Below are 13,375 nucleotides of genomic sequence, written 5' to 3' on the forward strand. Positions count from 1 at the left end.
TGCACCTGCTGGCAACAGGACTCCTGAGTCTCCCGCTGGGTTGGTATGGGGAAATATCACCATGACAGGCGTCTGAGGTAGTGTTCTGAGTCCTACTCACATTCGATGCAGCACCTCCACCCCATCAGGATCTCTGCAGCAGCAGGGGGAAGTATCTGATAGGGAACTCCTTCTTGGTGCATCCTCCTGGTAAAAGACTCCACACTCACACAGAAGGGATCTTTTGAACCAGGGCATCTTTAATGTCATCTCCATAGGCAGACTGCCCCTCATTTCGGTCGTCCTTAGCCCAGCATTTTCATGAGGTACTCCATTCAGAAGGTTCCTCCTCTTGTAATGGAGTTGTTTCCACCTCTCCCCTAAGGGAGATCCACTAGCTGTGCCAGGTCCCTGGTCACAGTGTGTAATCAGATTGCACTGAAGTATCTGACAGGCAGACTGGAACTGCTGCAGACACTTCAACTTGAACTTGTTGTCACTTCCTTTGTTACATATGACATTTCACCAGGGTTTGAGGGCAAACCTCCATGATTGTTACTGGCAACCCTGCATACTTACCAGGATTACTGCCAACATGAAAGAGATATGTACACCAATTCTACACATGGCTACATTCTCCCCCTGGTGGAACCCAACATCGCCGGCTGGGATCTAAATTTAGGGAACCTTCTTCCAGGTAGCACTGCAACACATAATAACATAACAATATTATCATCAAATACAATATTTTAACACACGCATGTTTTCTGTATAAACATAATTGCATAACAGTACATCCTGACTTGCAAGACTGCACTGCTCCTGATGAGAACCTGAATTAATAATAGTGCCTAGGGTCTGGTTTCTGCACCTCCGTCCCATTGGCATCTTTTACAGTAACGCTGTAGGTCCTAGGCAGCCCATTCTCTGACCTATACTTCATCCTACTCATGAAGATATTGCGCCCAACACTCCATACCCTCATAAGATAGGATATCCTCTCCTCAGTCTTGTACTAAGCATGCCCACCTGATTTGGTCATAATATATTCCTCCACCGTCTCCCTCAACCACGTATCAGGATTATCCTCAATCTCTTGCATCAAAGGTTCAGGCCATATGGGTATTCCAACCCATGGGATTTCTTATATCTGGCAACTATCACCCTTTCCGCCCTGCTGATACGGATCAATTTCTTGTTTCCTGCCCTGCCTGGCAGTACCCACGACAATGGGTTATTAACCCTTTCTGGATATCATACCACCGTTTGCGGAGCTCCTCATCAGAGAACTCATTTATGTCCCACCAGTGGTCCACTATGCCATTCCTTATCAGTATGAACCGCGTACGGTCCAACCAGGCCTCATACCCCTCAAACATAGGAGCCCACCATCTGGTTTCTTTCTCCTTTACCCGTTCTGTTACTACTGTACCACAGTATGCTCACTCTCTTCCGGTTCTCCCCCTGAAGAAATTTCGGATGTCCCTGTGGACCTAGAGTTGGACCCAAGGCGCTTAGGCCTACATCTTACATCAACATTACCATTATTATCACTCGTACATGATGACATTTCACATGAAAGCATTTCCCTCCCTGATCCCTCATCGGATGTGAAACAATCCCCCCAGTCCAGATTCGACCCAGTCCATTCATCGGAAGTTTCCCGTGACTCACCAGACAACCCCTGGCTTGATTGGGACCCAGATGAGGAGGTGACAGGGGCAGGGCATTGGGCAGTGGCCGGGGGCAGGGCAAAGGGCACAGCATATGGCCGATGCGGTATTACGACCCGCAACTTCACGATACCTCGCCCGGTACTGGCGGGTTGGGGTTCAGGCTCACCTGTCTCCTGGTTCCCAGGCTTCCGCAGGGCCTGCCAGCTCTTTGCTGCTCCAGCCGATCGAGTGAAGCACGGCGGTCGCGAGGGCGCGGCCATCTTCCATCCGGTTCCGCAGTGTCCGCCTGAAGTGATGTCATCTATCTCGTGGGACTCCGCGCTGCCATCTTGGGTTGGGTTCCCCACTGGAACCTCTTCTTCCACAACAACATCCACCGCTGGAAGTGAAGGTTCTTCTTGCCACTCCGCTCGGGCCTTGGCTGGGCCTTCCTTCGCCGTCGCTGCCATCTGTGCCTGTGGAGGGTAAGGGTGTGTCTCACCGCTCCTTCGGCTTGAGATGGTATCTGTTCCGTTTTCCACGTTGGGGATCGCCACGGCCGTGGGACTCCGCCGCTCCGGTTGCCTCCGCACAGGTGATCTCGGCACCTCGGGACTCAGCTTCGCTGCTTCACAGGTAAGTGCTGGCTCTTTCTCCCCACCGCTGTAGTGGTCCGCCGGTAGGCGCATTACCACCGATGTCGGGCTGGCTTGCTCCTCATCCGATGACACGGACTCCGACATGGGTAGCAGTACCTCCATGGGGGGACCGACAGCGAGGTTCCGGGTTCTCGCTGCGGTAGCAGGTGCCAGTGTCTTCCTGCTCCGTAGCTATCATCAATAGTGACCCCCATTCTCTGGGATCAGGTTTCTCCGTCTTGACTTGTTGAGAGGCTTCAGCCGTCAGTTGGCTGTCTCTCCGCCTTCTTCCACGGTCTGCCCCGGCGCAAAGGGCTGCACGGCCCACAGATAGTAGATGCCACATTGGGGACACCTCGCCGTGGTACTGGCTTCTCCACCTGGCAATCGACACTGCATGCACAGGCATCGTTTGGTTTCGGTATCACCCGCCTTTATCACCAGGAAGCCTCCTGGCAAAGAGTAAGGGTGCGCTGAAATGTCCATCTCAGTCTTTAGGGTACTGGTTACAGGGGACACTTTGCACAGTGGTCTTGCCTGTTCACCAGCTCCTCGCAACTGAAGAACAGGGATCGCCCCTTTAGCTCCTCCCTCTGCCCACTCGGTACGTAATTGGCAGATGCAGGGACCCCTCCCCCTGGTGGATATTAAGGGAGAGTCCCACAGGTTAACTTAATGGCCCATGATTGGCTCTGAGCCTGTCACAGTCCAGGAGGGCGCGGCCACAGCTTTCGCGCACTAACCCTAGCAGGGTGGGGTTCTTTACTTGGCGCCAATCCCGGCCAACTTTTTGCAATCCTTGCATTTGCAGAGTTCTCTGCACTCGGCCCACGCGGTCTCCCAGGGAAGAGGGAACCGCCATCTTGGTTTGCACGGCCATTCACTATAGCAACTGAGGTAGATTTTTGTCTAGGGATCGCCATCTGGCAATCAGTTTCTCCATCCACACTGCACATAGCAACAATATCCTCAACACTGTCCTCCAGGGTAGCACCTCGGGATCCTAGGCAGGACAAAAATGGCGCGGCCACAGCCTTGGTGCCACTCCATAACATGCTTGCAAAAGTCCCTCCTTCTGCAGCTCTCTCTTCTGTGGTATACACACCATGTGCGCTCTCTCCATCAGGCGCTGGCCGCCATCTTGGGCTCTCCGCACCGCGCGGAACTTCACTTCTTGCGGTCGCCATCTTTACTTTGTAATTTCTACTATCACACATGGCGCTCCTCTCTGCGGGGCAGCTGCCATTTCGATTCAATAAAGAATGCCAGTGCACCACCTACATGTATCTAATGTATGTTTGACTCATGCGTACTACCTCAGGCTAGGCTCATTCTCTCAGTGTATGCTGTTTCCACCTTCCTCCAGTATGTGCTCTGCGGTAAGTGTCCTGGTTACTGGCTAGAGTAGAGGAAGTTCCAGGGGAGCGTCGCCGTATGCACATCGTTCCGGAGGTTTGGTATATGGGTCAGCACATCTTGGCCAAGATGTGCTGACCCATATACCAAACCTCCGGAACGAGCTGCTTCACAGAGTATTATTCACTCACATGCCTATATTCCTGCTACTTTTGTGAGTAGGAACTTGTTATTCACTTTCACTTTTTATTGTTTTTTACAATATTACACTATCCACTGTTTTTTTCTTTTTATGTGCATACGGCGACGCTCCCCTGGAACTTCCTCTACACCATTGCTGCAAGACTTCTGGAACAGTCTTTTGTCGGGGTCGAGTGATAAGTTGTTTTTGCCTTTATTTCACTGTTATTAATATATTTCACTGTTTATTATTTGAATTTTGTTACACTGCACAATTTTTGTATAAGATTTTATTTTCACTGCTTGTGGTACAGTAGAGCGCCATCTAGTGTTTTTTTCACATTTACTGGCTAGAGTACTCTGGCTTCTCCCATGCAGTACTAGGGCGTCAACCTCTCTTGGCTACCTCTAGTGCAGATCCTCTCCAGAATTCCTGACCCGAGTTATCCAGGCTTTCCCTTCAGGCATCCTACAACTAGCCGCCTCACGGTGACAGGACAGCTATAGCCCTGTCTCCAGACCCACTTTACTCCTCTCAGGGCCCCTAGGGTGTGCTTTGCGATGTCACCACGACCTTCCTGACTACCCCTAGGTCCCGTCCCCATACACAGCACTGACTGGCAGCATACACTCTCCCTTTTTCATAGTGTGCCTAGCAAAAGCCTGTCCTGTTGATACAGATCTCAGCAGTGCCTCCAAAAATGTAACGGTTCTAGGCCCCACCCAATCTCACATTGGCCCCTGTGGTCTAATTGGCCCCCATTACATGTCTGGGTGATGTGTGGTGCACCTGCTGGCAACAGGGCTCCTGAGTCTCCCGCTGGGTTGGTATGGGGAAATATCACCATGACAGGCATCTGAGGTAGTGTTCTGAGTCCTACTCACATTCGATGCAGCGCCTCCACCCCATCAGGATCTCTGCAGCAGCAGGGGGAAGTATCTGATGGGGTCCCCTCATTTCGGTTGTCCTTAGCCCAGCATTTTCATGAGGTACTCCATTCAGAAGGTTCCTCCTCTTGTAATGGAGTTGTTTCCACCTCTCCCCTAAGGGAGATCCACTAGCTGTGCCAGGTCCCTGGTCACAGTGTGTAATCAGATTGCACTGAAGTATCTGACAGGCAGACTGGAACTGCTGCAGACACTTCACCTTGAACTCTCCTTTTTAACCACTAAGAACACACTATACTTTAGGCAGTACTGTGTCTTATATAGACTCCAGAAACAGACCCACCTCTGTGTTACTAACAGTGGACACAAAGCATGTTGTCACTTCCTTTGTTACATATGACACTTCACCAGGGTTTGAGGGCAAACCTCCATGATCGTTACTGGCAACCCTGCATACTTACCAGGATTACTGCCAGCATGAAGGAGATATGTACACCAATTCTACACATGGCTACACCTATAATTACCGATAATCTACAGTTCTTTTGTCTGACCCTCAAGATTTTTAATTTTTACATGTTGTTATAATATAAAGTTAGCAAGACAAAAATGTTTTGGTTTAACATTGCTGTGTAACCTTCACAATAGGCATTTGGAATAGGAGAGATAATTTAATGAAATCATACTGTTCTCTAATCATATTAACATAGAGGTGGCACTTTATTTAAAGGCACCTAAATTCTTTTAAGGAAATTAAGTAACATTTCAAATTAACTGAATGTGTTTCCTTGCATTTGAACACATTTATAATCTTTTGCACTGCCACTAAACGCGCCACTTCGAATGAAGTAGGAGATTTGTTTTAAAAGCTAATATTTATTTGGAACTACCAATAATAAAACAAACATGTTTTCATTATTTTGCTTGGAAAAGGTCAGTGAAATGACTTAAATCTCTTTCTTTATGATTATAATACCTGTTACCGTTAGACTTAGGCTGAGGCCCCGGTGCACGCGCCCGCACGGCCGCCTTGCGTGCTGGCGGTGTGTGCAACTCACTGCACCGCGATCTGCGGTGAAGTTTTCTGGGCGTGGCCAAAACGGGTTGGGGGGCGCGCCCATGATGTGCGGGGCGGGGTCATTACACACACACAGGCACACACATTAATAGACTGATAGATACACTTTCCATCCACTGGAGGAAGGGAGGGGGAAAGTAATAGGCACTGAAGCCTGACTCATCTGACCCTTCCCTACACACAGTGCCCAGGCTGAAAACCCCTCTGCCATGTTGCTTTCCCTTTGAGACGGGATTTTCAGACCCCGCCCCCCCCCCCCCCCCCGCCCGCCCGCATCTGCTGCTGCCTCTCCTTCCGGGGCCGACAAGCTCAGCAGCCAGAGCTGGCAGCAACCTCCCCAGCACGCAGCACGGGCAGCCTGCGAAACGGGCACCGGAGGGGGGGGGGGAATGCTGCCATGCTGTACAGAGGACAGTGCAAATCAGACCTCCCTCCCAAGCCGCCTCCCTCCCGTAGCTCCAGACAGCTCCCTTCCTCCTCTCCTCATTGGCTGACTGCCGCACCACGCTGCAAACCACCAGGAGCTTGCAGCTCCGGTGGGCTGACGCGTCACAGCACGCAGTCAGCCCTGCCAGAAGGAGGCAGCAGGGACCAGCACACTTGAGGTAAGGGGCTGGAGGCCCGCGCGCACCGCCGAGCGCAGCGGGGCCTCAGCCTAAGAGGTAAAGTCAGTGAGGTATGGAATCGCATATTTGGCCGTGGTTGTCTAGCTGCGACCAAGTCGACACCGGTGTATGGACACCAAGTCACTCTTTGCTGCAGCCGCGCCACCGCCGGACACTCGGCCGCCAGCCATTTCGCCAATAAAGTAAGTTAATTTACTTGTTTTAGTGGTTAAGGTAGGAGGTTAAGGATAAATGTTTTAGTGTAAGGGGTTAGATTTTTATGGTAGGGGGATTAGGGTAAGGGGTTTTAGGGTAGGGGATTAGGGTAAGTGGTTTTAGGGTAAGGGGTTTTAAGGTAAGAGCATAGGGTAAGGGGTTTAGGGTAAATGCTTAGGTTAAAGGGTTTTAGGGTATAGGGTAAGGGGTTCTAGGGTAAATGCTTAGATTAAGGGATTTTAGTGTAGAGATTTAGGGTTAGGGGTTTTAGGGTAGAGGCTTAGGGTAAGGGGTTTTAGGGTAAATGCTTAGGGTAAGGGGTTTAGGGTAGAGACTTGGAGTAAGGGGTTTTAGGGTAAAGGCTTAGGGTAAGGGGTTTAGGGCAGAGGCTTAGGGTAAGGGGTTTAGGTTAAATGCTTAGAGAAAGGGGTTTTAGATTAGGGTGTTGCATTAGTATTACGGTTAAGATTAGGGGTTTTTAGGGTAAGGGGTAAAATTAGGGGTTTATTTTGTCGGCGAAACTACTGGTGGAGAGATGTCCCGGCGGCAAGGTGAGTGGCGGCTAAATGCCGGCACCGACTTTGCTGTGGCAAAATGTCCACGACCAAATGTAATAGACCGGTCAGGTAGGAGTGACCTACTTGTAATGTCGCTGTCATTAGGGTGGGAGAATAGAATTCAAGACCTTGTATCAGAACCTTAAATAAGAGAGGTTCTCTCTCTTATGCATATCAATCAGGCATCAAAACATTTACTTTCTTTTTAATATTGTCATTTAAAGGTGCGTTAACTCTTGCTATAAAAAAACATATTTGAACAAAATAGAACAAAATGATTCAAACAATGTACTAAAAAAAACTTCAGTGGATTTATTGCAATGTACTTTAAATTGCTCTACAAAACACAGAATGTACTGTACATTTTTGATGGTAATGATGATTAAGCTACAGTAGCTAACAAACACAAAAAATAAGACAAACTGACAAAAAGAGCAGATGACAGGACAGGAACCATAGTAGCAAGCTTTAGCTAACCTCCTTTTTAAAGGATGGAACAAGGGGTCCCGGGAGCTGCAGCACATTGTTTTCAGCTACAAGGAAACCAGTTGACCCAGTTCCCAAGGTACTGGCCAGTAAAAGGTACCAGCGTTACTTCCTGGTTCTTAAATCTCCCATATCATGCAGGCCTACAGGAAGCTGCGACACATAATGTTGCAGCTTCCTATTGGCCCACTTAACACGTGAGATTAAAGGGGTATAATTATCAACGTTTTCCAGCTTCTAAACTATTGACCCCAGTAACGTGGGAGATTTGAACCACCATTTTCTCTTTGTCCTTGGAGAGGTTAACTATATCTGTAACCAGTGTGCCCCCAGAGCCCAAAATAGTGTGGTTCTGCCAGTGGGGAGTCCCCTGGTTATCATCCTTATAAAAGAAAATGGGGCGTTAAAACAAACAAAAAATAAAAGTAGTCAAAATGGCTGCTTTGAGCTTGCTATAGGGTAATTGGTTTTATTCCTGATGGCAGTAATGGCGATCAGATTTCTCACTCTGGCTCAATGTGCTTCTTATGGTTGAACTTATTCATCATAGGTCTGCATACATTTCCTTTCATTAAAGAGGTCAAATCTACTCTTGGTGAAATCTCTGTATCTGCCATAACAGTCTCTATGAAAAGTAAATTCCACATTTACTCTGCTCTTGGTATTAAAAAGAAAACTTTTCTTTGCTGCTGGTGAAATCTTCTTTCCTTTAAACTCAAGGAGCGCCCCCAATGTTAGTTATACTGTTCTTGGGATCATAAGTTCCCTTGAAGGTTCCTTTCTGAGGGGTGCACAAGTTTTGTGCGCTGCGCCCCCCCCTGCCTGCCAGCCCCTGTGCTTGTGCCCCCCTTACCTAAAATCCGGCATCAAATGACGTGCAAGGTGACGTGACTTCATTTGATGCGCGTCGCCGAAGATAATGTAGGAGACACTGAAGAGGCCTCACGCGATCTCCCGGCACTTAATTTCAATGCCGTGGGGAAGAGGACGGGGCCTCTGCTACCGCCACCCCCCCCCCCCCAGAAAATCTTGCTCCCCCACATTGCGCACTCCTGCCTTACTGTATATTGAACTTGAAAATATTTGAAAATGGTAAGCATACTGTATCCCCTTTTAGATGCCTCTTTTTACTGTAAATAATCCTAATTTGGATAACCTTTCCTCATAAATCAGGCCTTCCATCTCCTTTATTTATTTATTTGATGGATCTTCTCTGCACTTTTTCCAGTTCTTTATTTTTAAAGTGAGGTGCTTCAAATTGTACTCAATATTCAAGGGGTGGTCTAACTATTGACATACATTGAAAAACATTTTAGGGAGAGGGAGGGAAAGGCAGGCCCACATTACTCATATACCTCCCCCAAACACACCTTTATACAGCAAATGTGCACAAAAACGAGCACAACTCAGAAACCTGGGAAATAGGCTAATTTATGTAATTTGAATACACTTTGCATATCTAAATTAGCATATATCCCAGGTATCTCAGGTTTGGTCATTTTTGTGCACAGGTGTCTCAACGTATTGTTAAAAAGGTGTCTTTGGGGTGGTATATCACTTGGGACTCCCTTTTTTTCCTTTCCCATTCCTCCCTTCCCTCCCCTCCCTCCTCCATCCTCCCTCCTGCCCTATCCTCCCCCCCATCATCTCCCTTCCCCCTTTCCCCCCTTCTCTTCCTCTCCCTTTTCCCTTCCCCCCTCTCCCCTTCTCCCACCCCCTCCTTCTTCCCCCCTCTCTTTCTCTCTACCAATCTCTCTTCCTCTCAGCAAACTTTAGTGGCCTTAGGCAGTATTGCATGCATTTGCACGTTTTTTTTTTTTTTTTTTTAATAACAAAATGTCTGAAGGAAATTTTTGCAGGTTTTTGCGAAAAAATAGAAAAGTTTGTGCAAAAATGTGCATCTCTAAATGCCACCTCAGATCTGGGTTTAATTGATGCAAAGGCAAAAAAAAATGGCATTTATAAAAAGAAACTTTGATTTCCTTAATAATCCCTCACCATTGCTCACTGACACTAGTGGCATTACGTTGATGCATGGTGTATGCTTTAACAGGCATTAATAGAAGTAACATGAAATTGATTATTTTTTTTTGCATCAACTTAATGACAAAATACTCTGATACGTCATATATAGGTCGCTGAACATTAAAAAGTAAATACAGTCCGAATATGCAATGATATTCCTATTGTTTTTCCCAATGTTTTTCCCTTTTTTTCTTTCTGTACCCTTATTATGTTACTATTTGAAAATCCTGCAATAAAATGTAAGATAAAAAACAAAACATATACAGTAATATGGAGATGACTTGATAACGAAGAGAATACATGACTTTATTATGCCAGAAAGGCTACACATTATTTTTCCATTCAGCAATGGAGAAAAATAACTTGACTCTCTTTATCCATTCTTTTGCCCTGCTTTGTTGCCCAATCTATAAATACATGGCTTTTCAGTAAATGCAGTTTTTAAATCCACAGGGCCGAGAGCAAAACATACAAAGATTGTCCTTGGCTCAGTTAGAGACCTTATGGGACACCAGCTCTAACAATCTGCTAACAAAAACACTTTGTCTAGCTCGTCAAAGCTTTGTTTCATGTGCTGGGATAAAAGGCACAACATAACAGTGGAATCCTGCTGAATGCTGGGTACAATTACAAAACATCTCCTACAATGTGCCTGCATTGATCTGTAAATTTCTTGTCTAAAAGCTCCCTATGGAAGAACAGTTAACTGTCGATGTTCAAAAGGAAGTAACCTCAGACTATTAAGGGAGTTCTGGTGGCAACTGAAATCAAACATGTGTAGGAATAGGAAGACATGTCTATACATTGCTATTTTTATCTTCTGTTGATCCTTTTTTTTAATGGCAGAATGCAGGACACTGGCCCAATGGCTATGTCAAAATGTAGGTTGTAATACTGGCATCTCATTGCAAGTAGATGAGAGTAAGATGTTTGACACACAGTAGTTATAAACAAGACACATTGCAAGTAAAAAATATTTTTCAAAAACTTCACTGTAAAATAGACAAAAATTATTTAATAGCATTACAGTAAGTGCATCCAACTTAATTTTGCTGTAAAAATGCTGTTTAAACATGGGTGAGAGGGAGTGGCTCAGTGAGTAACGACACTGACTGGCACTGAGTTTGAAGCAGGGGAGCCTGGTTCAATTTCCGGTGTCGGCTCCTTGTGAACTTGGGCAAGTCACTTTATCTCCCTGTGCACCAAAACATAGATTGTAAGCTCCACGGGGCAGGAACCTGCGCCTGTAAAATGTCTCTGTATAGCGCTGCGTACAACTAGCAGCGCTATACAAGAACATGCTATTATTATTATTATTATGGGTCTTAAGTCTTAACGTCAATGTATGAAGCTATTTTGTCTGTATTTCACCGTGTCCTTATGAGCTTGGTGGAGTGTTTTTTTGCTGCAAGATAATTACTTAAGAAACTACAGAGCCCACATATTATAATGATATGTATCACGTAAGGCTATCATTTTCATCCTTTTTTTTACCTCAAATTGAGTGTACAGTAAATAAAAATACCACGTGTGGTGCATTCACATGTCTCAGACAGGTCTGTAACCCTGTATTTCCCCATTATCTCGTAACATACAGTGCTTCAACTGCAGCCAGGGATTCTGGGTAATGACATGCAAATGAGCTCATTTGGGTCCCTCTTAACTTGTTATTCATTTTAATATGGGCAACCCCTATAAGCTTATGCCTGCTGTATTACACAGCTATTCAGCACAGCCTGGATCAAAAGGTGCATAGCCAGTAACCCACTCATAGTCAGCTATTTCAACATTTTGTGTCTCATCAGTGTGAGGTTGGTTACTGGCTATGCAACATGAAGCTGTTAAGTGGGTATACTGTAACCAGACATTAAAAAATTAAGTGAATTGAGTCAAATTTAAGAAAGTTTATTAACAGAATGGTTATGTTTAATTCAGCTACAAAACTTAATTAATCGATAAAAAATGATTAGCATCTAGTTTCACTGTTCAGGAGTTTTATACATACATACATAGTCTCCCAGTGTGCTCATCTAGGTAGAATCCTGACACCTGCACGTCTGTTTGTTAACAGAGCAACATTCGACACACTGAAATTAGGTTTGAGACTCCTTTTGAACATTGTTGGTATATTCTCAGTATGTCCATAATTCTAGAAATCCTAACCAAAAACTGATCTTTAATAGATTCCAAGACAGACACTAAATAAACAAACAATTAGAATTAACAGCTGCCATGCCAGAGTGGGCAGCAGTGCCCTATGATTAAGTGAAGTACAGACAGAATTTTGTTTAATAAACTGTACCTTCACACTGAGGCAACAATGTACTATTTATTCTAATTGAGTGCAGTGCTATTAAACAAAATGTACTTTAAGAAACGGCTTTGTGTCGAACTCGACTTCCTTCAGTGCAAATATTCGGAAGAGTTCAAAATGTACAGAGGGTTAAAGGGTTATAGTAGACCAGAACTTAACCCAGGGATCATGGAACTAGGCAACGCAAAGCAATTCAATAAAGAGGTTTTATTCCTACCAGAGCCAGCGAGTACAGCACAAGACACACAATCAGAGCTATACTAAAAAAAATGGGGCATGCATGGGGAATCCTAGCTGGCTCAGTGCTAAGCGCCACATTAAAGGCTTACCCAGGGCTTGTTTTCACTCTCTGATGGGGTAGGGACTGTCCAGGCCTCTCTGGTACACGTCGTGGCAGAGCACTTTTAAATCTCCCGCTGAAAGTCCTGCTCTGCGCTTTGCCGGCAAAGCTACACAAAGCAAGTTCAAATGTTCCGCTTCCTGGGGCTCTCTGATCATCCTTCGGGTGTCTCTGACACAGCCTTGGAGCACACCTCTTAGATCACCTGCAGAGCACGGATTCAGCTCACTAACCAATCAGGAAGTGAGGGCTCACCTCCCTGGACCAATCAAGGCTACAGGCAGGTTCTCAGAGTTAAAGGGCTTTGTGGAGGGGAGTTCAAAAGGGCCAATGAGCACAGCGCCTACCAGAGAGACTCGGCAATAGCTTCCCCCAGTCAACAGTATATCTCCTGCTGGGCTGGTGCCGCTCTGGCTGGGGAGGCAGCAAATGGCTTCGGACTTTGGACGGATGTGCCCCTGTCCTGTTCTCTACCCCTGGCCACCATCTCCTTTGTCCTTGCACCTCTCCTCCCCCTCCAGACCCAGCAGCAGCCATCTTCTCTGGACATGGGGGCAGCACAAAGGGTTTCTCAGCCCTGCATGTCCAGAGACCTTGGCTTTGCTTTATGTTACACTAAGCACATTTTTATACTATTCAGACATTTTGGCACACAGGAATAAAGCATATACTTTTACATAGAAGCAAGGGGTTGCCGGGCATGTAATAACAGGGTAGCCCAGGGATCTGATGCCCAGATGAGCCCCAGGGAAGGAAGGAAGGCAGAGGCCATGGACCAGGCTTCACCTTTATTTTAGTGGTGCCGTAGCCCCTTTGCCATCACATAAAGCATAGGGTGAAATACTCAGTACATAGCTCAATTGGAGTAAGTATACTAAGATTATATTTGAAATGTTGTTGCGTGTCAAAATGTTAGTTTTAAAAAGTAGCACAACACTTCATAAACTGTGCATCGTGATATGACATCATGCATGACACAGTTTGCTGCTTGAAATGAAGTTTGCACCATGTTGAATACCTGATTGATATCATTTAAATAAAACCAGAATGATGTGTAT

The sequence above is a fragment of the Ascaphus truei genome, chromosome 4 (assembly GCF_040206685.1).
Source record: "Ascaphus truei isolate aAscTru1 chromosome 4, aAscTru1.hap1, whole genome shotgun sequence".
Classification (NCBI taxonomy): domain Eukaryota; kingdom Metazoa; phylum Chordata; class Amphibia; order Anura; family Ascaphidae; genus Ascaphus; species Ascaphus truei.